The sequence below is a fragment of the Manis pentadactyla genome, chromosome 12 (assembly GCF_030020395.1).
Source record: "Manis pentadactyla isolate mManPen7 chromosome 12, mManPen7.hap1, whole genome shotgun sequence".
Lineage (NCBI taxonomy): Eukaryota > Metazoa > Chordata > Mammalia > Pholidota > Manidae > Manis > Manis pentadactyla.
The window spans coordinates 90,630,982-90,656,441 of NC_080030.1; positions in this window are offsets into that span (position 1 = coordinate 90,630,982).

The following is a 25,460-nucleotide window of genomic DNA, read 5'->3' on the forward strand; positions in this document are numbered from 1 at the left end:
GATAGATAGATAGATAGATAGATAGATAGATAATAGATAGATAGATAGAATGAATATAAAAATTATTAAAATAGAAGTGGTTAAGGACCTACATGATTGAAAATTTTTAAAGTTTTTAATGAAGTGGCATAACAATTCTAATTATTTCAGAAAATGAGATATATGTCTGTTCTAATACTAGAGCATCTCTTAAAATAATAAAAATATAGCCAATGAGTCAATTGAAAAATTGAAATGGAATATTAAGATTTTCAAATAATCCTCAAGAGCTCATAAATAGAGAACAAAGGAACAAAAATCAGAAGATACAAATAGAAAACAAATAATAAAAAGACATAGGAATGCAACCATATTGAGAATTACATTAAAAGTCAATGTTATAAACACTCTATTAAAGGGCAATATAGAAAGAATAGATTTTAAAAACATCAAAACCAACTCTAAGCCTAAAAGAGACACTTTAAATAAAAAAATACAGAAAGCTGAAAGTAAATGGATGAAAATATGCAAACAGTAAGCATGAGAAGAATGGATGGCTACTATATCAGATAAAATAGACTAAAAAGGAAAGTGTTACCAGTGACACAGATATTTCATAATATATATTGTGACAATAAATAGATAATAGTGACAGAAAGATGTAAAATGTTTAAATCTTTGTGAACCTAATGAAAGAGCCTCACAATACCTGAAGAAAAATTTTAAATATTTAAGGGAGAAACAGATAATTCCAAAATCATAGCATAAGACTTAAATACTTCTCTTCGCACTTGATAGAACAACCAGACCCCTCCAAAATTTAAGAGACATAAATCTGAACAAAGCTGTTTACCTTGATATAACTGACATTTATGGAATACTACCTCCAACAACTGCAGGGGAAATATTGTTTTCAGGTGCAAATGGTGCAATCACCAAGCCAGCCCAGAAAGCAAGTATCAATAAATTTTAAAATATTTAACTATTTTGTGGTCAGAGAACACACTCTGTATTATTTCAATTACAATTAAAATGTCAATTAAAAATAATAGAGAACATCAAACCGCTAAATGAATAACAATACCATATTCAGGAAATCCCAAGTAATTGGAAATAAAAAGCACACTTTTAAGTAATGAATGCATCAAAGACAAAAAAAAAAAATCACCCACAAAAAAATTGGAAAATATTTTGAACTAAATGATATAAAAACACAATATATCAAAATTTGGGGACCTAATGAAAGCAGGGAAATTTGTAACTTTAAATGCTCATATTATAAAGGAAAATAACCTAAAACCAGTGATCCAAGGTTTTACCTTAAGAAGTTAGAAAAGTAAGAGCAAAATAAGCCTGAAGTAAAAGTAATAATGAAGAAAAGAAAACAAAGAAAAAATGGAGAATAAGAAAATTAGCAAGGTGAAAAGGTATTTCTCAGGGAAAATTTTTTAAAAATTAAAAAACTCTAGCTAAAATTTCTAGGAAAAAGACAATGCTAATATCTGGAATGAAAAGATGATCACCTCAAATCTTATAGCCATGAAACAGATAATAAAAGAATATTAAGAAGGACTTTATTCAAACATACTCAACAAATAAGATGAAATGGAAAAATCCATTTTAAAAGTACAAGTTAAAATTGGGAAAATAAAAAATTAAAAGATATGGAAGCAACTTAAATGTCCACTGATAATGGACATTAATAGATGAACCAATAAGGAAGATGTAGTATATATATTCCATTAAATTTTACTCAGCCATAAAAATGAATGAAATCCTGCCATTTGTGACAACATGGATAGACCTCAAGAGTATTACGCTAAGTGAAATAAGTCATATGGAGAAAAACAAATAATCTATTGTTTCACTTATATGGAGTATCTAAAACAAAACAAACAAATGAACAAACAAAACAGAAATAGACTCATAAATATAGAGAACAGACTGGTGATTGCCACAGGGGAGAGGTTTGGAGAGAATGGTGAAATAGGAGAAAGGGATAAAGAGGTACAAACTTCAAATTATAAAATAAATTAGTCATGGGGATGGAAATACAGCATAGGGAACATACAAATAATGTAATTTCTTTGTATGTTGACAGATGGTAATTAACAGATCATGGTGAACATTTTGTCAGTATGTAATTGTCAAATCAGTATGTTGTACATCTGAAGCCAATATAATGTTGCATATCAACTATATTTCAATAAAAATAAATAAATGAAACAAAAATATATGTAAAGAAAACTTACAAGATGTGAAGGATAAAAATAAGAAAATTCAACATATGTGTACTGAGAATTCTAGAAGAAGAAAAGAGGGAATGGAAGCGAGATACTATTTGTAAAGATAATTGCTGAAATTTTTCAGAATTAATGGAACACATGAATCCTTCCTTTCACTTAAGACTATACACTTTCATTCCTTATATAGAATATTTGCACCCTCTCTCTTTTTTTCTTGGTCTTGGTCTTTGTTGCCCTTAGTCTTTTTATTGATCTGTTCAAATAATCAGCTTTTGATTCAGCTCAGGGGTCAGCAAACTTATCTATAAAGTGACAGATAGTAAATAATTTGGGCTTCTTGCACCATATATAGTCTCTGTTGTATAACTTCCTTTTTTTCCCCCTATCATTTAGAAATGTAAAACCATTCTTAGCTCTGGGCCATACAAAAACAGACTGAAGGATTAGTTTGGTTCATGGGTCATAGTTAGCCATGTATTTCTGGTCTGTATTTTTCCTTTGTTTTCTATTAATTTTTGCACTCAAATTTTCATAATTTCCTTTATTTTTTTTCTATTTTCTAACATCTACCCTTCTGTTCATTTTCTATCTTCTTATTTTTGTCTGACATATAATTTAACCCTCATTCTTGAAGCTAATTTCACTAAGTAGAGAATTCTGTGTTGGAAATTATTTCATCTCAGCACAGAGATTATTTCCTCTGACCACTATTGTTACCAGTCTTCTGTTTTTCTGATTATTTCTATTCACTAAGTAATCTGCTTATGTACAGAATACTCTTATACTGTAAGAATACAAAATATTCTTATAATTTTTAATCCATATCATATATGTAATTTTATTATTTTCACATTTTTATTACTTATTATTTGTATTTCATCTATTTTTTTGTTGTTGATTAGGCTTTCCAGAATTTTACTTGTATTTTACTGACCCTTTTAAGAAAACAAGCTTTGTTTCTTTAAATTATTTTTTTTATCATTATCTATTTATGTGCTTTCTGCTTTTTAAAATAAATTTTCCCTTTTACTTTACTTATCTTTATTTTGTTATGCTTTTTCTAGTTTCTTAACTGAATCATTAGCATCTTATTTTTTCTTATTTTCTATAAATAAACTTAGAGGCCCTCATCCTCCACAAAGTCTTTAATTCTTTACTCTCTTTTTTCAGGGCTGTTTTGGCTATAATTTTTTTTTGTTATCTAATAAAGTTTCTATTTTAAAGTAGTTTTAGGTTTACAGAAAAGTTCCAAAGACAATATAGTTTCTAAACCCCACACCTATTTTCCCTTGTTAACTCCTTACATTAGTATGGTATATTTGTCACAGCTAATAAACAAACATTGAAAAGTCCATAGTTTATTCAGATTTCCTTGGTTTTTACCTGATGTCTTACCTGTGCTCCAGGACCCCATGTGAGGACACCACATCACTTTAAGTCATCATGTTTCCTTAGGCCTCTCTAGACTGTCACTATTTCTCAGACTTTCCTTGTTTGTGATGACTTCGGCATTTTTGAGCAGTTCCTGGCCAAGTGCCTTGTAGAATGTACCCCAGGCGGGATTTATCAAAATTTCCATAGTTAGATTGAGGTTATGGGTTTTAGGGAGGAAGGCAATACAACAGTGAAGATACATCAAGTGGACACAGGGGCAAACCGAAAGAGCTCCCAGTGGCCTAACCTAGAGCAATCTGAGCAACAGAATGTGTAATGTAATATTGAATTGTAACCCAAAATATAAAACAAATATCCACAAATCCATAGTAATATAAAGAAACCATTGATTTAGTAAAGAAATGAGAGTGATAGACAAATCTTCCATGCAGAATAATTCCAAATACTTCATGTAGATACTCTCCTCTCAAAGAGGAGGAGCACAACCCCCTATTTTAGGAGTGTGGGCCGCACAGTTGCTTCCTCGTAAAGAGCACAGTTCTGAAAGGGAAAATAAAAATGTAACTGATATTCTTGCTGCCACCCATTCAAGTTCTGCAGGTATCAGGGATTCTGGGTCACACAACATGTATGTTGGAAGTTGTGGTTTTTCCCTCTCTTCACTTTGTGTGCTGTGTGTTCTGTTTTGTTCTGTAGTTCTCTGCATAGCTTTCTCAGGGAGAAGGGGAAGATTCACAGCTAAGGTGTCATCATGATCCTGCCGGAAGGCGCTCCTGAGAAGTACATGAGTGAGTGACAGAGGGCGGCAATCGCTTTGGGCCAGCTTCCGCTCCTGGCTGGGGATGCGCAAGGCTCTCCCCACTCTGCTCTCATGTATCTCTGTGGGTTTTTCCCTCACTTTATTAAAATCCTTTAATTAAAACAAAGAATATGTCCTTTGATAATAAACATAACAGCCTAATAAATAGTGGTTTTCATCTTATAATTTATAGTTTAAGGGAATTTATAATTGCTCAGTTCTATATCTTTAGAGTTGAAGCCACCACTTTCAGCAGCTGATTTCAAAGTGTATGCTCTGATATCAAAGGCAGGATAACCTTTACTGTATTCACAGCAATAGAATTGATTTTCTTGATTGTCATTAGGGCATCTCCACTTCCCTTAACAGGTCTTTGAACAGCAGGAGCTACTAGAGTATTCCAGAAAGTATCTTGAAGGTGATATCATAATATTTATCATTATAAAAAATCCAAGTTACATGACCTTGAGGAATACATTAAATGCTTTGTGAAAAATTTTATATTCTTGTCATCTAAGTTGTTAGATGCTCAGCACATACAAAAAAGGAAATGACTGAAATGCATAGGGCTGGGAAATGACATTAGGAGTTAGGAAGACTCTAGTAGAACATACGCTTTTGGGGCCTGGGAAATGAAGAAAGCATTTTACATTGCGGTGGGCTGGTTGCATCTTCTTAAAGGGATTTGCAAGAATAATTTTTGCCTGCCACACAGAGAGGAAAATTGACCAGAGGAAATTTAACCTTAGTGTAGTGAAGAGTAATGGGAGTATTTGTTTTTTTGTGATTAAAATTGAACTTTCTTCTGCTTAATGTAATATTCTGTGATTTAAATACTCTGGAAGCTTCAAAATAAACCTGAAAAAAATAAGCCCTTTTCCCATAGCTTGTGGTTAGATTCAACTCATTCATACCAATAGGCTTGTAGGTGCCTCAAAATAAATGTAGTGTGGAACTTCTTCCCACCAGACCAAATCAATTCAGACCAACTCTGCTGAAACCTAGTGTATTTACAAAGTGTCATGTCAGCCCAATGCCTTCAAGTTTTCTTCAGAGTATGATTTCAATTTTAGATAGTTATGTTTTGATAATGTGCTTTTTGTAATGTTGCCTGCTTGAAGACAAGTATATAATGTGCACAGATAATGAGTGGGCAAAACCATTTGTGCAGAGACTGCATTGTATTACCTCAAGCCTTTGTGTGGGCATTGAGGTTATACCATCAGTCCTGGCTGTTGGATTCTCCCAACTTAAACACACATTTCTGAGTGGACTTAGCTGCCCCTGCCCAGCCTGCTTCTCTCCCTGAGCTAACCTGACTGCCTTGGCTTCTGGGAAAAACTCTAAGATAAATGTCACCTGGATTTTATGTAAAATGACAGATAAAATGTCCTTTTGGTGTTTGTGTACAAAGACTACTGGCATATAGATGGAGCCTTTGATTTCTTTATGAGAATTTGAGGAAAAATGATGAATGGAGAAAGAAAGCTTAGAGGGAATATTTTTTACCCCATCCGATTTCTCCATCAATACATGTAGCAAGGGCCCTTGGCAACTTCAAAAGGACTGCATGTTTATTGCAGGACAAGGAGAGGAGAGTGATTATCTCAGGTTAAAGGTCTGTTTCTTTAATGAATAAAAACACAAAAGAAGAATGGAGAGTGGGACAACTATTGCAAAGTAAAGTAACTATTAATATGGAGAATTTTTGTTGAAAAACCTAGTCCACTTCGAATTTACTTACCAACTTCCCCCTGCTGCCATCTCCTTGTCTGCAAATTCCTCCTCCCAACCCTTGTCTTCCAAAATCATCCCTAAGATCAAGCGGGGAAGGGCCATGTTTTCTGGATGAAGGGGTAGATCACACAGCATAACTCAGATCTTTGAAACCCGAGAATATTGCCCAGAAACCACTGGCCTCCTTGCCTCACCCATCCTGTACATGCCTCTGTGTCTCCTGCCCAGTCCGGCCTCTGCTTTGATGTACTTGTTGGTCTTTCTTGTTTGGATTAATCTCTCTTCCCCTAGCAGCTGCTCTCCCCACTGTGATTTGGGTCTCCTGGTGACAATTCCTAACCAGGGAGAAGAGCCTTCCTCCTCGGCCCTGCTGCTTTGCTCTCTGAGAACAACCTCTGTAAAAGCCAGCCTGTCTTCAAACCTTCAATCCTGAACAAACTTTAGTGTTAGGAAGAAAGGAACTCAGCTCAATGTCACAGGGAAGTCAGATACGGTGAGGCGAGAAACCACAGTCAAGAAAGCAAACTAAGTTCAATGCCCTCTGTACAGAGGAACAGAGCAGGCCTGCCTAAGGTGAGACAGGCTCAGCTGCCCATTCTGAGGCTGCTTTTATGTGGTTCGGCAGGACAGAGAAGTCCCTGATTGACAGCTCTGAGCTCTCTAGTCTGGTTCTGATTGGTGAGAAGAGGACATGGGTGGTGCTGTGTCTGTACTTCTGATGTTTCTTATCTGGGGAGACCCTGGACATTTCCTGGGTCCCACTTGGACCCTGTGACTTCATCTGATTAACTTTTGAGACATTTCTGGCTCCCCAACCCTATCTGATAAACTCCATGAGTCATTTTTGGGGGGCCCCTGTCTCTTTTTCATCCTGCTCATTTCTGTCTTTCTGCCTAACATTAGCATCAGGCCCCAGTAAAATCCTCATCAACCCCTCATTCAGCTTAGCAGCCACTTACCTACCCAACTAGCCCATGCCTCCAGTTAAGCTTTCAGGAAATTGTTTTTTTCCCATTGATTCCCAAATCCTGCCCTGCCATCCCCTCTCTGTCCCCTGCTGGCACCTCCTCACAATGCTTTCACTTTTCATTCTTAACCCCTCCTTGCAGCTGAGAAACCTCTCCTCTCTCACACTCAGAGAAGATGAGGCAAAAGATGAGGATAAATCTATGCTTCTAGAATCCCAAATTAGAACACTGCCAAACATGTTTTCTCAGGGAAACATTATTATAGATTAGCTATTAATAATATTCATGTGGCTACAAGAATTAGGAGGGAAGTCACATGAGCCTAAGTAAAAATGGAAATTTATTAGTCCAAATTGTTAGTGTCATGTGGGCATGACTTCAGGCCCAGCTGGATTCAGGGAATCCACATCATCTGTGCCCTCTCCGTGTTTTTCCTCTATTCCTTGGTTCTGCTTCTTTTTGGGTATTGGCCTCACTTTTCCTACTGCAACTTCTGCTATGTGACTTGGAAAGAAAAGTGGAAATATCTGTGGCTTTTATTTTTATGATTTGAGATCCCAGGGAAAAAGAGCTCTGTGTTGTAGCACCAGTGGGCAAATATTATGAAAATACTTTTTCACCCAGTTTGTGTCACTGTAAGGAGAGGCGTGGCTACTGATTGGCCAGCCAGGCTCTTCTGCATCAAAGGGTATTGCAATTTTTTTCTATTTTTAGCTCATAGTCTGGGGCATGATACCTGTCTCTTGTCTTTGCAGTTTAATCAAAAAAGAAGGAGGAGAAGAAGAGAGAAGAAGAAGAAAGAGGAGGAGAAGGGGGGGGAGACAGAAGGCGATGGGGAACAAAGAGGGGGAGAGGGGAGGGAGATGGAGAGGGGAAGACAGAGGGGGAGAGGGGGAGGGGGGAGGAGAAGAAGAACAAAAGAAGAAGAAGGAAAGAAAAAGAAGAAAAAAAGAAGAAGAAAGAAGGAGGAGAAGAAAGAAAGAGAGAAAGAAAAATGAAAAGAAATATATAACCAGCCATTTGAATGATTTAGAAAAGCAAAAGTCAACCAAAGTCAAGCTTGCTCTGTGCCTGTAGCCCCAGGACTTATTCTTGGCAACTCCAGTGATCAGCAATTAAATTCTTTCACCTTTGACCTACATTTCTCCTTCTTCCTTGTTAGATAGTTGAAAATAAGGTAATGCTAAGGCTCTCTGGTCAGACTCTAATTCATTTAAGTAGAAATAATTTCTTTTTTTAAAAATAAGAGTTCTCTACTAAAAAATAATTGCGTATCATTATATTTGTTGATCTTCATGCTGAGTGTTCTGCCTGGGCATTTTTACATAAAAGAAATGATCATATTCTGATAAATTAGAGGTTTTTGGCCAATATATTCATGTAAAATTGCAATATTTCCTGACTCTCTCACCTGGCCTTAGTGCATCTCTATATCAATAGGTGTTTTCAAGGGGTGGAGAGAAGTAGCCAATCTCCATATGAATAGGTGATTACAAGGGGGAGCAAGGGGGTCAGAGAGGTTGGGTTGGGTCCCTTTTTGCAGCTGGCTCATGAGAGACATGGGCAAGAAGAAGTGGATGACTGCTTGTAGCAATGAATGAATTTCTCCCACTTTATTTCTCCCTTTGACTGATTTTGGTTCAAAAGTATTTTGCTTTGGGCTGAGAAAATATTTTCCCACCAGTGGTGGTAGTTCGCAGGATCTCTGAACCCGAAATCTGTCTTAATGGGTGTGGCCCTTGGGTGGGCTGCCCCTAGAGATGGTGGGGAGATACCTGGAACCCCCCTGTGGATGATGGGGAGGACCCAGGCAGAGCAGTGGTAGAGGGTACAACTTCACTCAGGAGCCCCCTATCTGTGGGGCTTCTAAATGGGAGCCCTTAGTGGGGAATTGGTCTATAGTAAAGCATCTCCTAGAGGGGTGGGGCCTTCCCCAGAAGTGACAGTTCCTATTGCCAGGATCCTTACCTGAACCTAAACTACTTAATGATGTAATTGGCCTGCTACTAGGCTACTGCTTTCACACCCATGAGCAATAAGCTATTATTGATTGAGTTACTATATAAGGAGCTCTGCCCAGTGCTCTGCATGGAGGCAGAGAGGAAGGAAGATTACAGACCAGCAGACTCTTGGATACAGACATAATTCTAGTGCATGATCTATTGCCTGAAGAACAAGGAATTTAATAAACCTTTTCACCCTAAGAACATTCCATTGTCATTCCTCTGTCTCACTGAATCCATTGTGAACTTGCCCAGAGCTGAAACCCACTGGCAAGACACTTGGCATAGTCAGCAGGATTCATTGTTGACCAAGGAAAAGAAGAGGCTGCCCTTATGGGACGGGTGTTTCAGTGGGCTGCCCCTATGAATGGGGAGAGAGTTGATGGTCCCCCAGTGGGCATGTGGTCTGAGGTGGCTTGCCTCCTAGAGGGTTGTTCCCCACCCCAGGACTAGAGGCAGGTGGAGGTGATACCTGAGGCAGTAGGGGTGGCCCCTTGGTATAGTAAGCTGGTCCTTTGAGAAACAGAGTGCCTGTGAGGCAGTGGGAGCTGTGAGTTGGCTGCTTCTCACAGTATTAAAAAAGTCTACAGATGAGGACATGCTCCTGAAAGAGACAGAAGAAATGGAGCATGAGAATGCGAGCTGCAAAGTGCTGTGGATTTACTGAAGAATGGCATTGATATGAGAGGAGGCAGTACAAGAATGTCAACTATGAGGTGCTGCTGAGGAGGTAAAACTTTGTTGGTGACTGAAATGGTGTCACTACGAGGTACTGTGGAAGAGGTAAAGGCCATAAAGGAAAAGGACAGACCCCTGCAAAAAGCACAAGAGGCAGTGCGAGAATGTGAGCTGTGAGGTCCAGTGGAGGAGGTAAAAGATTCCTTTTAGAATGAGACAGCAACACTGCCAGGTACTCTGAAGGAGGCAAAGACCATGGAGGAGAAGGATGTACTCCCAAGAGAAGCCCAGGAAGAGGCAGCATGAGAATGTCAGCTGCAACGCATTGAGGTGAAGGTAAGAGAGCTACTGAAGACTGAGCTAACACTGCTGCAAGGCACTGTAGGAAAGGTAAAGGATGTAGCAGAGGAGGCACTTGGGGGAGGGGCGAGAAAGGTGCCATCAGCTCTGGAAATGGAGGACCTGGGGAAGGACAGTATCTCCTCTATTGAAAGAACACCCAGCGGTTGGAAAGAAAACAAAGACACAGCAACTGAGAGTCCTTCCAGGAGAGGCACAGCTCCCTCCCCAGGTCGTGGAACACTCTATGCTCTGCCCCTATCCTCAGGCTGAGCTGGTGGATTTGGCTCCTGGTTTCAGCAGAAGCCCTCAGAGTCAATATAAACTTGGCTCCTATGTCTGCGGGATATAGGGGTTGATGTTCTGTCTGGATCAGAGATGGGAAAACTGGCTTACCTGACAGTTCATGCTGCTTTGAGGCAGGAATAACAAAATGCACATCAGACCCCAGGAAATCCCTCCCTCCTCAATTGGCTTATGGCTGCACTTCATGCTGTGTGGCCCAATCAAGGTGATTTACCATCCTCCCCTGCTAGATAGCAGATGTATGCTGATCTCCAACAGGTGTTACAGGAACTAGGCATGAAAAATGCCATCTGTAGTCCAGAGAATTATGGCCCAGATGAGGAGCCTTTTACTGCAGGGATGAGAAATGTTGTGCTTCAAAAGGCTCCTACATACCTCTTTGGTCTCTAGTGGCTGTTCTTGTCCCTCACTTATGGCAGACCATAAGTGAGGTTACCAGTACAGTAGCAGACTTAAGAGAGGCTGAAGCAATGAGAGCACAGAAAGAAATAAGGTCTGCTACTTAGAGGAAGAATTTAAAACTCCCCATGAAGGTTAAGAGGACCCAGATGTGGGTTGATTGAATACAGGCAGAAGTTACACAAAAGGAAATTAGATGGTAAGTCAATAGAATCCTACTGGAGCTGTAGCAACAACTGAAACCAGAGCAGCAGTTCCAGTCATTAAGAACAAAGAGGTAGAGGCCAGGGACAGAGCCAACGTCTGGCCTATGAGTTTGCAAGACTTCCTGCTGGAGAGTGATCCAACCTCACTTGAACCCACACAAAAAGGTGATTGGGAAACAAGGTTTGTATGAGGGGAAGGTCAAGGTCCCTGCCCCAAGGGACCAGGTGAGGACAGAAGGCCACATGGTGAAATATCTATCCAGTGAACATACAACATGTCCTGGCTCTGGTGGACACAGGGGCTGAGAGTTCGCTGATTTATGGCAACCCTGAGTGGTTTCCTGGGTCCCCTGCTATTATAACTGGATATGGGGGTAAGGCTATCAGAGTGAAACAAGCCCAAATCACTTTGGGAAACAACCACAAAGAAATATAGTGTGCTCAGTTCTCACATCCTGAATATACTTTGGGGGTAGATATCCTACAGGGCCTGTGGTTACAGACCACTGCAGGTGAGTTTGGACTGAGGGTATGTGTGGTAAAGGCAGTTCTGTGGGAACATGCACAGCACCTGCCTGTAGTTCTACCTGTACCTCAGTAGGTGACAAATACTAAGCAGTATAAATTTCCTGGGGGACACAAAGAAATGGGAGAAACTCTACAGGAGTTGGAGAAGGTGGGCATCATAAAGCCCACTCATAGGCCTTTTAATTCCCCAGTGCAGTTATTGAAAAAGCCAGATGGCCCTTGGTGTATGATCATGGACTACAGGGAATTGAATAAAGTCACACCCCCTTTGCCTGCTGCTGTCCCCTCAATAGCAGCCCTTATGGACACACTAAGTCATAAACTAGGGACATATTATTATGTTGTGGACCTTGCTAGTGCTTTATTCCCTATTGACATATCACAGGAAATTCAGGAACAGTTTGCCTTCACATGGAAAGGCCAGAAGTGGTTATTCACTGTCCTTCCACAAGGATACCTCCACAGTTCCACCATTTTTCATGGACTTGTAGCCCAGAACTTGGCCACATGGAAGAAATTGCAAACAGAGTGGCTGTATCACTACATCAATGATATCATGCTCACGTCTGATTCTCTTGCAGATTTAGAAGGGGCAGTTCCTAGACTGCTGCAACATCTACAGGAGAAAGGATGGACTGTGACCAGCACCAAGATTCCAGGACCTGGTTTGTCTGTCAGATTCTTGGGTGTGGTCTGGTCAGGTAAAACTAAAGTTATTCCAGAGACAGTCATAGACAACATCCAGGCTTCCCCTACCCTTACCACTGTGGCAGTCTTACAAGAGTTTTGGGGTCTTTTGGGCTACTGGAGTGGGTTTATCCCACACTTGGTACAAATTCTGAAGCCCTTATACCAGTTGGTACGAAAGGGCACCAGGTGGGACTGGGATGAGACACGTGCAGCTGCTTTTACTGCTGCTAAGCGGGCAGTCAAGGCCGTACAGGCCGTGAGTGTAATGGACTCATCAGGGCCCTGTGAGCAGGATGATCATGTAACCAAAGATGGTTATGGATGGGCTCTTTGGCAACAGCTTGAATGGACATGCCAACCCATTGGATTCTGGTCTCAACTATGGAAAAGAGCAGAGGTACAGTACACCTTGATAGAGAAGCAACTGGCTGCTGTGTACCATGAGTTGCTCGCTATGGAGCCCATCACCAGAACAGCTCAGATGAAGTAATAACCACCTATCCTATTGCTGGGTGGGTACAAGACTAGACCCAAAGGCCATGGACAGGTGTGGCACAGATGTCTACGCTGGCCAAATGGGGAACATATTTACAGCAGCATAGAACCCTCTCTACTAGTCCCTTAAGTGGAGAACTCCAAGGCTTACTGGGGCCATGATGCATACCAGTGGAAAGCAGGAAGAACTTGCTTTCGAGCCATCGGTAACCAAGAGTCCTTATCAGAAGGGAAAAGCCCCTATACTTGAAAATGCTTGGTACACAGATGGCTCAAGTCATAGACAGCCCCTAAAGTGGAGGGCTGTGGCTTTCCATCCTAAGACTGAGACAATATGGATGGAGGATGGAGAGGGGAAGAGCAGCCAATGGGCTAAGTTGTGGGCAGTGTCGCTTGTGATCATCCAGGAGCCCTCCCCCTTAGTTGTCTGCACTGACAGTTGAGCCATCTATCAGGGCTTGACCCTATAGCTACCAACCTGGTACCATGCCAACTGGATGATTGGTGAGCAGCCCCTTTGGGGATAAGAGTTGTGGTAAGACCTATGGGTCTCCAGTCAGACTAAGACAGTTACTGTATATCATTTGACTAGCCATTTGTTTTTGGCATCCCCAGGGAATGATGAAGCAGACACACTGGCCCAGGTGCTAGAAGAAAGCCTGCCTCTGATGTAGCCCAATGGTCACATCAGCATTTGTTGCACATGGGGCAAAAGACAATGTGGGCTGTAGCCTGTCAGTGGGTCTTTTCATTGTCCTTTAAGGAAGTCAGCAGAGCCCAGAAGGAGTGCCTATGTGCTCTAAGAGGGACTTACACTGAGTCCCACAGCAGCATGGGATAATAGTAAAGGGGCTGATACCCCTTGTCAGGTGGCAGATAGACTGTACTGGGTCTCTGCCCATATCAGAAGGATATCGGTATGCCATGACTCGCATGGATACAGCTACTGGCCTATTGGTTGTTTTTCTTGCACATCGTGCAGATCACCCAACCACCAAGAGAGGCCTGGAGCGTCTCTTTGCAGCCTATGGCCGGCCACAGGTGATTGAAAGTGATCAAGGCACCCACTTTACTAGACATGCATTACAAGAATGGGTGCAGCGATTTGGAATAAAGTGGAAGTTTCATATAACCCTACTGGGGCAGGAATGATAGAGAGGTACAATAGTTCGTTGAAACCTGGCCTGAAGTCAGACACCAGTAGTCTATTGGGCTGGTCAGTCGCTTATGGACAGTGCTCTGGCCTTTGATTGAGAAGTCCCAAAAAGAAGCCTTGAGCCCTGTGGACATGCCAACACACATTGCTGCCTCTCCCATACAACTATATATGTGCAAACCAAAGAGGAGTTTTTGAAGCCAGGATATGCCAAAAGAGCAACAGCCTGCTGCCAGCCCCATCTGCATTAAACCCTGGAGACTCTCTTAAATGGATGCGGCCCTGGACATTATAATACATGGACCAGCAATGGCTGGCCCTTCTGGCACCTTGGAGTAAAGGCCTGGAAGCTGGAGTCCTGTGTGTTCTTGGAGTAACAGCAGCATGGCCCCCAAAGTTCATGGTAGTGTACCCAAAACATCCAGGAGGTAAGAGCATCTTACGAGGAAGTTTTATTTTGTCTTTATGGCCAGTGCATGTAGCTACAGTGGCCCTATATATTGTCCCATCTGTAACTTCCACAGGGAGGGGGGTGAAAATCTGGTGTACTAGACCAGAACGAGATCCCATTCCTGCCACTGTCCTATCACAGGACTCCTCTCTTGCACTTATCTTACCTGATGGACAAGATTTGCCTAGGCTGGTGTCATAAAAATATTAATCTTATCGCCCATAAGGTTATTTTCTTCTATAGTCCTTGTGGGCTGGACTCGCCCCCTGGCTGCAGCTGCTGCATGATTATTACTCTGAACTCCCTACCTGTTCAGCTACTGACTGCCTGTGGAAAGGGCAAGCTATGGATTTAATCTGCCTGGAACTTTGAAACTATCTGAAGGCTCTGGTTTGAGGATTATCATGAATTTATTGCTCTTGTTATTGTATGTTATTAGCCTGGTTACAATGCTTTAGTATTCTCGCACAGGGGCCATTGCCGAAGATGGGGAACATGTAGATAGTGAGGCAAGATTTCTGGAGGGGTGGGCTGTGCGTAAAATCGCAGTATTTCCAGAATCTCTCACCTGGTAATAGCACATCTGCATATCAATAGGTGATTCCAAAGTGTGAAGAGTAGTCCACCTCCATATCAATAGGTAATTACATGGGCAAACAAGGGCTTATCTGGGCTGGAGAGGTTGGGTGGAGCTCTCTTCTGCTGCAGCCTGGTCAAGAGAGAGATGGGATGACTGCTTGTAAGAAATAAACCAATTTCTTAAACTTTATTTCTCCCTTTGACTTATTTCGGTTTCAAAGGTATTTTTCCCCTAGATTTTCTCCCAGAGTCACACTCATTTGCTAAATTGAGCTATTTATATATTTGAGTTAGATGAATTATATTTTGGATATACACTCTGTAATTTCTGGGGAAATCCTGAGGCAAATACCTTCAAAACCGAAATTAGTCAAAGGGAGAAATCAAGTGGGGGAAATTCTTTCATTTCTTATGAGCAGTTGTCCACTTATGATCCCCCATGACTCTTGTACCAGGCTGCGAAGAAAAGCCCCCCACCCAGCCTCTCTGGTGCAGATAAGCCCTCACTTGCCCTTATAATGACATATTGACATGGACATGGACTACTCTTCTCCAGCCCCTGGAAACACCCATCGTATGGAGATGCACTAAAGCCAGGCGAGAGATTCTGGAAATATTGCAATTTTACCCACACATTCCATTTTGGATATATGGTTTGGAAATACTTTCTCCAATTCCATAGGTTGCTTTTTCATTTTGTTGATTGTTTCCTTTGCTGTGTAGAAGCTTTATAATTTGATGTAGTTGCACTTGTTTATTTTTGCTTCTGGTGTCAAATCCACAAGATTATTGCCATGATCAATGTCAACGAGGTTATCGCCTATATTTTTTATCTAAAATTTTTATAGTTTCACTTCTTTCGTTCAAGTCTATAATCCATTTTGAGTTAATCTTTGTGAGTGGTGCAAGTTTTATCTTGCTCTTTTGTTTGGAACATATTTCCTTGTTTCTTCTTTTTCCTTGACTCCCTCTTGGTTTCTGTACATTAGATAAAAAAGCCATCTTCTCCCAGTTTTGACAGACGAGGCCCGTGAAGGAGATGAACCTTGTCAGTCAGCCTGGCCTGATCTCTTGGTTGCCTCTCAAACCTTGTGATTGTCCAAAAACTGCCTCTTTATTCTTGGTGACTCCCAGTAGATGAGGATATGCCAAGACCGGTCAGTGTCCTGGGGAAATGCCCCATACCTGTTCAGGCTCCCAGAGGACTGCTGATTGTGTGACCTGTCAGACAACAAAAGCTGGGAAGGTCAGGATATTAGATATGCAGTCTAGCTCATTTCAGGGAGAAACCTGGAGCTCCGTGGTTTTACCTACTCATTCTGCGCTGAGCCTGAAGGAATGATTGCTGGGAGTGCTTGTGTGTTCAAATAGAATGACCTTTCTCTGTGCCCTGGGGGGCTCATGAATGCTAAGCTGTCAGCCCAGAGGTAGGTGACTTGGGAGCTAGTCTCTTAGATGGCAGTTGGTGTTCCAAATGTGTGGACAAGCTCCTTTCTAAGAGAAGCCAGAGACTTGTTTTTACTGCTGGAGTGAGTTGGAGGGAGGTGGCAGGGGACATGCCCACCAGCTATTTCAGGTTCTCGAGAGGATCTCAATCAGTTCCCATGTACAGGACAATCAGAAGCTAGAACCTCAGGCAGCAGCTGGGAAACTCTGCAGCCAAATCGCGTCCAGGGAGAAATAGGGAGATGGGCATTTTTACCTGTTCCCTCTGCACTGAGCCTCGGAGTCGGGACAGCTATGAGAAGTGCTTGTTCATCCATTTGAAAACTGCTTTTTGATTTAATATGTTGATTGGGACTGGTGAATGCTAAGCCACATCGGCTGTCAGAGCTAAATGATTTGATGGCCCATCCCTCAAGTGGCAGTAGTAAAAGCTGGGATGCTAGAGGTGTGGACACATCCTTCCAGGGAGAAGCTGGTGACTTGGTTTTATTGTTGGAGGGAGAAAGCTGGAGAAGTGCCTCTGTCTCTTTCAGGTTCCTAGGAGAATCTCAGCCAGCTCTCATGTGCAGGCTGATTAAACCCAGATACCGCGTTCGCCCCTTGTTGCGGTGACGACAGCGATACGTACACAGACCTGGTTCACTTCAGTTCTTTATTGTTGCTCGGAAGGCCGGGAGAAGGCGAGTGAGAAGAAGCAACAGCCGGGGGGAGCGAATGAGAAGAAGAATGAGAGGAGAGAGAGACAGAGATTGAGAGAGTGGGAAAGAGAGTGAGTGCTTCTTTCCTGCTTATGCCTTATATAAAGGAAGCTGGCCTATGGTGATCAAGCCTATAGGAGCAACTTCCTTATGCTAATGCCACCTAACCAGGCAGGGTGGCGCCCAGGAAGCGTGCGCCACCTTAGGGCATTGGTCAACTAGAGTGGAAGGGCGGTGTTCAGCCATAGTGGGACTCAGCCTCGGCGTAGGCCGGCCCCTACACCCAGACCCTTAGGCAGCAGCTGAGAAAGAATGAAGCCAAACCCCTTCCAGGTTAAAACTGGGAAAGGGTATTTTTGTATGTTCCCTCTGTGCTGCACCCAAGGGGAATAGATAAGGGAAGTGCTTTTGTGCCAGTTTAACTGCTTCTTTGTTTGCTGTGGTCCTGTGGCTCTCAGTAATGCAAGCCCCCTCGGCTCTCAGAGCTGGGTGAGTCGAGGATTCATCTTTCATGTGGAAGCCTTGAGAGTTGACAGCTGGATATGTGGCCCAAACCCTTTTCCTCAGGGCAAAGCTGGAAACTGAGGGTTCCTCCCAATTATAAGGCTCTGTGCCAGAGTGAAGTTTATGGAGAGAGTGTGTCTTGGCTTTCCTACCCATTCTGATGTGGGTATTTTATCAGTTGCTCAATGATAGGAGTTACTCAACTAGTTTCTGCATATCTCTCAGAGGAAACTGATTCATCTGTAGCTATATATTCAGGACATTCACTGGAGAAGGGAGTCAAAGCCTTCTATCTTGCCATCTTGGTGATATCACTCCTCTACTGTGGTTTTTCACTAGGGTCATTTTGCTACATGGGTCTTCGAATTACTCATGACTAATGCTCCCTTTTCTTAGCACTGAGTTTATCAGTAGGAAAAGCTGATCAAGAATCTGACCTTCATGATGCATCTTCATTCTCTGCTTGAGATGTGTTTCCTGGATCAGATATGGCCATATTTAACTATACGTATAGAAACAGATTGCCTAATTCAATAGAGAAAAGACAAAATCAAACATCTCTGTCAACAATATGCAGAGCTAAACGTGGGTCATGGGGTCAGTCGTTGAGAGGAAGATTGGACTGCTTTGCATCGTTTCCTTGGGTCCATCCCACTGGGGCTGCGGTGAAGAGCCAGAACCCTGAAGCGGGGTGGGGTCTGGGCCAGGGGCCATCCTGGGAGCGATGAGCAGAGCAGGGTAGGACCAGACCCATGGATGGTGAGTGAAGGAGGAACAGCCAGAAGGCTCTAATGAACCTTTTGATTTGACCATAATGCCAGCCACTAAAGGCTCCCCAGGCTCCCTGCACCCCCAGGTGTGCTATGAACTGACAATGAGGGTGGAAGAAGGTCCCTAGCAGAGAGGAGCCCAGGAAAGGGAAAGCCCATCTGGCAGAACTGAAGGAAAAGGGTTAAAACAGGGCCGAAAGGTCTTTCCTACAAAGGAAATGTAAATCAATGGAGAGATCTAGAGACATTTTTATTTTTAATGATATGCTATTTTGAATTATCCATTCATGTTTTTTTTTTTACATACTGAAACACTGATTACAAACTTCAAGAAAGGGAATTAAAAAAAAACTGAAATTCACTGAATAGTACTATTTGTATAGCTCTGGCCTCATATGGTATTGCATAGCTTAAAAGACAATTTGATTTGGTTGTTATTTAAAATGTGTAAATAAGAAAATTTTTTAAATTGAAGTATAGTTGATAAAGAATATTATGTTGGTTTCAATTCTATAACACAGTGACTCAACAGTTACATACATTACTAAACCCTCACCCCAACTAGTGTAGTTACTCTCTGTCCACATAGAAAGATGTCACAGAACCACTGGCTATATTCTCTATAATGAAAATAAAATGTGTACCTGAGTAATTAGTACACCAGAAGTTTTTTTAAAAATCAAATTAGTTCCTTTTAAAGTCACCCTACTGTTAACTTTGACTTCTAGTTGATCTTGTAAAACATCAGAGTGCTGACCTCACACTGTCTTGAAAGAGGAGGAAACAAGAGGCTAGACCTTTAAGTGCCAGACCGTTAGCATCAGTCAAGGCAGCTGCTTTGAGCAAAGCCAGAGTGTCACAGCTGCGAATTCCTGCTCAAACCTATGCATGGGCACGGATGAAGGTGACAAGGGAAATGGTCTTGGGTCAGTCACACGTTTAAAGTTCTATTGAGACACCCCATTAAAAAGGAAAAGGAATTTATTTTTGGCACACACACTGTCAGATTTCGTAGTTCTTTTGATTGAAGGCTTTGGCATTTAGTGTAAGTGTACTTTTCAGCAACCTGTGACAAACAAAATGTAACAACTTCCACCTAAAGAAATGAATTTAGGCCAGACTTATGAGCATTTTCTAAACCTAGGTATCTGGAACACAGGAAGTGATTTTAAAAATAATAACTCTAATCTTTTATTATGGTAGCCCCAAATCTTACATCTGAATCCTACCATGTGTTCTCTTTGTATGGCTCTTGTATTGACAAGTCAATATATTTAAACTATAAATTGAACTTTCCCCTAATGCTCTGTCCTACAAATTAATAAAAAAAATATTAACAAGTTAATTCCTTAAATATCTTTTATGAAGAAATATTACAGAAGACTCTTAAAGCAAAATTATCTCTCTAGTTTTTTTTTCTGAGAACTTAAGGGCAATAAAATATCTTTTAAAAAATATACAAATCATTGACTTTGTGAGGTGAAAGAAACCTAGATATTGTCTTGTCCAAACTTTTCACTTTCTTTTAAGAAAACTAATGTTCAGAAATGGAGTCAGAACACTAGCCTTTCTCTGAGTTTTTAAAGCAAGAATTTCTTGCATTGTATTATGCCTCCCACAGAATTATTGCTCAACTGCATTCTGAATTACAGCTTTCTGAGTTGAGCATTTTTGTTACAATGTGGCTAAATGGATCATGAGAGAAGTTCCTTCCTACTTGATCTGTTTGCATAAAAGTGACCAGGGATTCTCTAAAATTAAAAGGGATTACTAAAAGATAGACAGTAGCTCTGGGAGTGGAAGCTTTGGATAATTCCTAGGGGAATACTGACACAAGAGGCAGGGAAAGTGTTTCTAAAGTTTAGGAGGAGAACCAGTGACACAGCAGAGGTTGGAAGCTGGATTGGAAGGTGGGGCCGTCAAGGAAGAGAAATGGGGAAAACATGTATAAAGCAGTTGGGGGAGAAGAGAAAGGAAAAGAAGGGGGGTAGAAAGGGGCGGACCTGAGAGTAGCTGAAAGAGCAGTGCCGGGAAGACATTTAAAAGCATGAAGGACTTGGCTGTTTATCTACATGTGAAGAACATTGCAAATGTGAAGTTCTGAGAGCAGAGAGATCACTGATGAGATGAAGTCCTGGAGGAGCAAGGAGGACGCGAGCTGGCCAGCCCGGGGGAGTCGTGGCTTCTCCGGGACGGGCAGGCAGGAGAAGAGGCAGGATGAAGAGGACAGTGTGGAGAAGCTCCCACCAAAGAGTCTGGGTCTCGGTCGATGCCTGGATGAGGGCATCTGCCAAGGACGAGGAGGGCAAAGGGACGACAAGCATGTGAAACCAGCCTCAGTTTTTCGGGAGTAGCTGCTCCTGCTTGAGCCTCACGGTCTTGAGGTGAGATCCCCACATACTTGGTGGTAGACTTAAGGGAGACAAGGAACTAATGCATCCACAGATAAAGCCAAGAAATGAGAAGCGATCTGTATTTCAGCACTTCATACCCCAATTCACTGGAATCTGGATGTCAAGAAAGCGACGTTGACCAAATTATGGTCTCAGGACCCCTAAGCGAACTATACCCCCTTGTCACACTTGTGTGCACCCACAGTTGTGCAGTGAAGGAAGCGAGTGTGACAGGTAGAAAGATAAGAAGGCTCCCGCTCAGACCCCGGGCCTCCCCTACGCTGGTGCTTTCCCACTCAGAACATGTCTAGAAGGTGGGTGATGGCTTTTGAAGACCCTAGTGGATGTGAATCAGGAACTGCTAAACCAATACAGCTTTTCTAGATTTAGATTTTTTTAAGCAAAAATCCATCAGAACCAACCACTGAGTCCTTTGAAAATGTAGACCAGCTTGGCCAAAAGTTAACTAAATCCTCAAAGCATTATCTGGAAGGAAAAGGAGCACGAGCTGCTTCTCCAAAGTCCTGGATGTTGGAGGAGTTTGGGCCAAGCGAGTGAAGAGTTCTCTAAAACTTGAATTTAAAATGCAGTCCTTATACAAACTGTTAAGTACAAGTCCTGGGGTAGCACCAGCCTGCAGTTATAATCATTCTTTATGGAACACGCCTCACAGCTGGCAAATATTATTTATGTCAGCTGAAATGTTTTCACCCTGTCTAATCTTCACCCACTGAAAAAAAATACAGCTGAATTTTAATTGGCATCCTTGGCAACAATAAATGTAAAGTCTGACTTTGTGCTATACTAAAAGGGAGAATTTTAGACCATCAAGAAGTAGATTTCAACTGGGCCAGCCTCCTGGTGAAGCAGAAGAGGATTCATGGTTCAATCAGAGACACACTTGAGGTCCTCCCCGCTTAAAGAGGTTTTTGAGAGAAGCAGAAACATGTGGGAATATGGAAACATGAAGGGCTTTGGAGCACTGGGGCTTTGAAAAACAGGCACATGAAAAGTATCTTAACTTCAGTTTTGTCTCCATACCTTAGGCTTCCTACAGCTAAAGATCTTTCATTCCAGAAAATTATTTCACATCACCTCTGGAATGTTTCTTGCAACATAAACTCTTCCATTATAAGGACACAATGTGGCCCCAGGCTGCTCACCTTCCCACTCTTACCTCCTGTCCTTTTGCCTCAGGAACTTATTATTCCTGTAGCAGAGATGACTAACTGCTCACCAACAATTCACTGCTTCCACATTGTAGAGTGGTTTCTGGGAAGTGGCTGCCCAGCCAGATATTATAGTTTCCAGCTTTCCTTGTGTCTAGGCTGAGAAACATGACTAGTTCTCATCCCCAGAATATGAGGGCAAGTGCAGTGTGTCATTTATCCTCAAGGAGTTAAGTGGTGATGTCAGAGAAGTAGGTGTACCTTCTCACCTGTTCTCCTTCAGCTGGAAGCAGAACATTTGAGGCCCTAGGTGATAGCATAGCCACAAACTATGGGAAGCCTGGGTCCCTGAATTACCATATGGAGTAAAGTCACCAGCCAACAATGCATATCCACACTGGGCATTTCCATAACTGGAAAATAAATTATATTGTATGTAGTCACTAAGTCTTTGTAGTTTATTTGTTATAACAGCTAGCTTTGCCTTAACTAATATACATTAATCATTCTCATTTCTCTTGCCTCTGTTAATGTGTTTCTTCTGCTTGGACTCTTATTGCTCTTTTTTCTATGTCCCAGATATTGTTTGGAGACATAAAAGTGACCAAATAGCTTATGCTCATGGGGCATGCAGTATAACGAACTACAAATTATCCTTAAGGAAAAACTTAATGTCATCTACCTCTAATTTTCCCTGATCTGCTCTTCTTTCTTCACCCCTTAAGCAAGATTAACTTTCCCTTATTTATGTTCTAATAGAAATCAGTATCTGCAACAAGTTGTACAAATTCAAGTGGTGGCCTGGTCTCATAGAGGAGAATAATCTGAATCTAGACACATGGACCTAAAATTATTTGCTAATATATTTCGTCTTCTGTATTGTGGGCTCATGCATATCAGGGATTATGTCTTTATAAGTGGCGTTTCAGGAATGATAAAGGCTTAGCATTTGTGCAATTGAACTACTTTTCAACCACTAGTCTTTTTCAAAAAGGATTTTATAAAGTGATATTAATTTCTTTCCTGGTGTGATATTACAAAGAACAGTGGGCTGAACTTGCACTGATGTAGTTCCGTTGTTGGAATGTCGCTTGATAGACAAACAGCCAACCCTCTTAGTTCTCCCAAAGCACAGTGCCATTTCTCAGCACTGGATATGAGACAGTAACTCTTCTAAGATATTAGCCAGTAATTCCCTAAGAACAGGTATTTTTTTTTCTAACTCAATGTTTTCCTTTTTTCTCTGTTTTCAGCTGATTTCCTCATGGTTGCCACTCATAGACAATTATTTCTTAAATCAACTTAAAGTCGTTTTAATATCAAACAAAATCGTTGTTCCATAATGGAATTGTGTGTTGTCTTGAAACAGCTTCTGAACTCTCATAACCCTCTCAATATGGACAAACGGTACATCAGAAGCTCAGCAATGGGGTTGATGGGAACATCAGAGGGAGCTCTGAATAAGGGGGCCTGAGTTAGGGGATGAACAGAAGTCTGGTGGGCAGAGCTCATAGCATTGTACGCTGTGGTGTCCAAGGGGAGCAGTGACCACTGGCTGACTTCCAAGCCGGTGCAGCTTCTAAGAATCCAGTCTGACCATCAGTGTGGAGTGGTTAGAACCCCCATGTGATGGTGGTACTAGTAACCAGGTGTTGAGGCAACATGGACCCAGGTGCACCTGACTGTGGGTATCAGGATGGACTGGGATGTCCAGGAGAACTGGAGTCCAGTCAAGGTGGGGACAGTATTACTTGTCCTGTGCCTTCGTGCTCCCTACTCCCTGCCACTATTATCACTCCTCTCCTATATTCACCTGGATGGAATGACTGGAATTCTGCTCAATTCCCTGTAATGCAATTTTATCCATTTATGACATGGATAGATTTTCTTCCTGTTTTGTTATTTGATTTAAATTGATAAAAGATTTAAATTGATGAGTCCATTTTATATTTTTGAAATTGTTTTCAAGATATTCTCTGATCTTCAACTATTTTCCTTTTTCCTTCCACTTTGTGCTATGCCCTTTCCACCCTTGGCCTCACTATCATTGTCCTGTGATGTGATATTTTTCTTCCCCATCGCTATGATTTAACAAAGAAAGAAAAAAAATAGAAAAACGAAAATAGGAAAATAGGAAAGCCATCCCTCATTCCTTCTCATAAAGGAAAATACTGATTTTGGAACCATCTCCTCTTCAATTTAAAAGGCTCTTGATGGAGAAAAAGATGTTTAAAACTGCCAGGGGAACTGAGCACTGTAGAAGGAGGAGAGAAGAGGGGAAGTGGACTGGCAGGAACAGAAGCAATAATGAGGCTGTCATCTATTGCACCAATGTGCCAGGCACTTTGCAGTCATATTTTCATTCATTCATTCACTCATTCCTTCATTCCACTAACTATATGCCAGGTGATTGTGACCCCCAGTTCTTTTCTCACAGTCGCCCCTGGCCTTGACCAGATTAGCCATTCTACAAAGTCTTTAGAATAAAGTTAAGTCCATTATTTGGAAAGAAAAAAGAAAGAATTTGCTTTTAAATAACCTTCAGTATGGCAGTTCCCAGCTGGGAATGCCCACCGTCTGTCTCACAGCCCCTGAGCACTAGAGAAATGAATGGGGTGTTAGGGGTGATGTGCTTCCACCCGGTGCTGCACCACAGTATTGGAGACACAAAGGCACTGTTCATAAATTGATTGATATCAACTGTCTGGCCTCACTGCATTTATGCTGTTTTTTAAGAAAAGCAGAAACACAAAACACAAAATCAGCAGTTTCCCTCCTTAACAGGAGCAGCAGTTGGTGTGGCCTAAAGGGAGAAGCAATAGAACGTAAGATTCAAAGCACCACCGTGTTCCCCTTCTGCTTAGGCCGCGGCCTTATGCACGGCCCCTGGGAGATGCTCCCGCCTCTCCTGGGCGAGCCTCGGCCCCCACCCCCGCTGGGCTGACTCTGGAGGCTGGCGGAGGAAGGAGGCGCCGAGAGAATCAACCACACGCAGCGTCTCTGTCCCCTGACGCCTCGCCTTTCCTCTGGACGTCCTTAGACCTTCCTGGCCCCACCCCCTGTCCAGCACCACTGACACCGTCAGCTTCTCTGCCTGTTCTTAGTCCCTTCTGGCTGGCCTCCTGCCCCCTCCATTTCTTCTTCCCAGGCTCCTATGGAGGCAACATTTCCTCTGTTCTTCCTCAGATCTTGCTGCTCTCTAGGTTTCTGTCCTTGCCTCTCACTGACTCTCCTTGGAGGTGCCGGTTTATTCCCACAGTTTTCATTTTATCCTCCATGCTGATGGTACTAAAGTTCAAGCTCAACACCAGCTTTCGCTCCTGAGCTCCAGACACATCGATCAGTTTCCCGTGTGATCAGTCCTACAGTCCATTAAAACACTGAGTCTAAAACTGAGCGTGTCATCTTTCCACCCCTTGATACCAGACCTGCTCTTCCCAAACAAACAGCACCCCATCCACCAAGGCGTCCAAATGGGAGCCATGTGCAAGCCTTCCTCACCCCTCACTGCGCACACCCCGTCAGC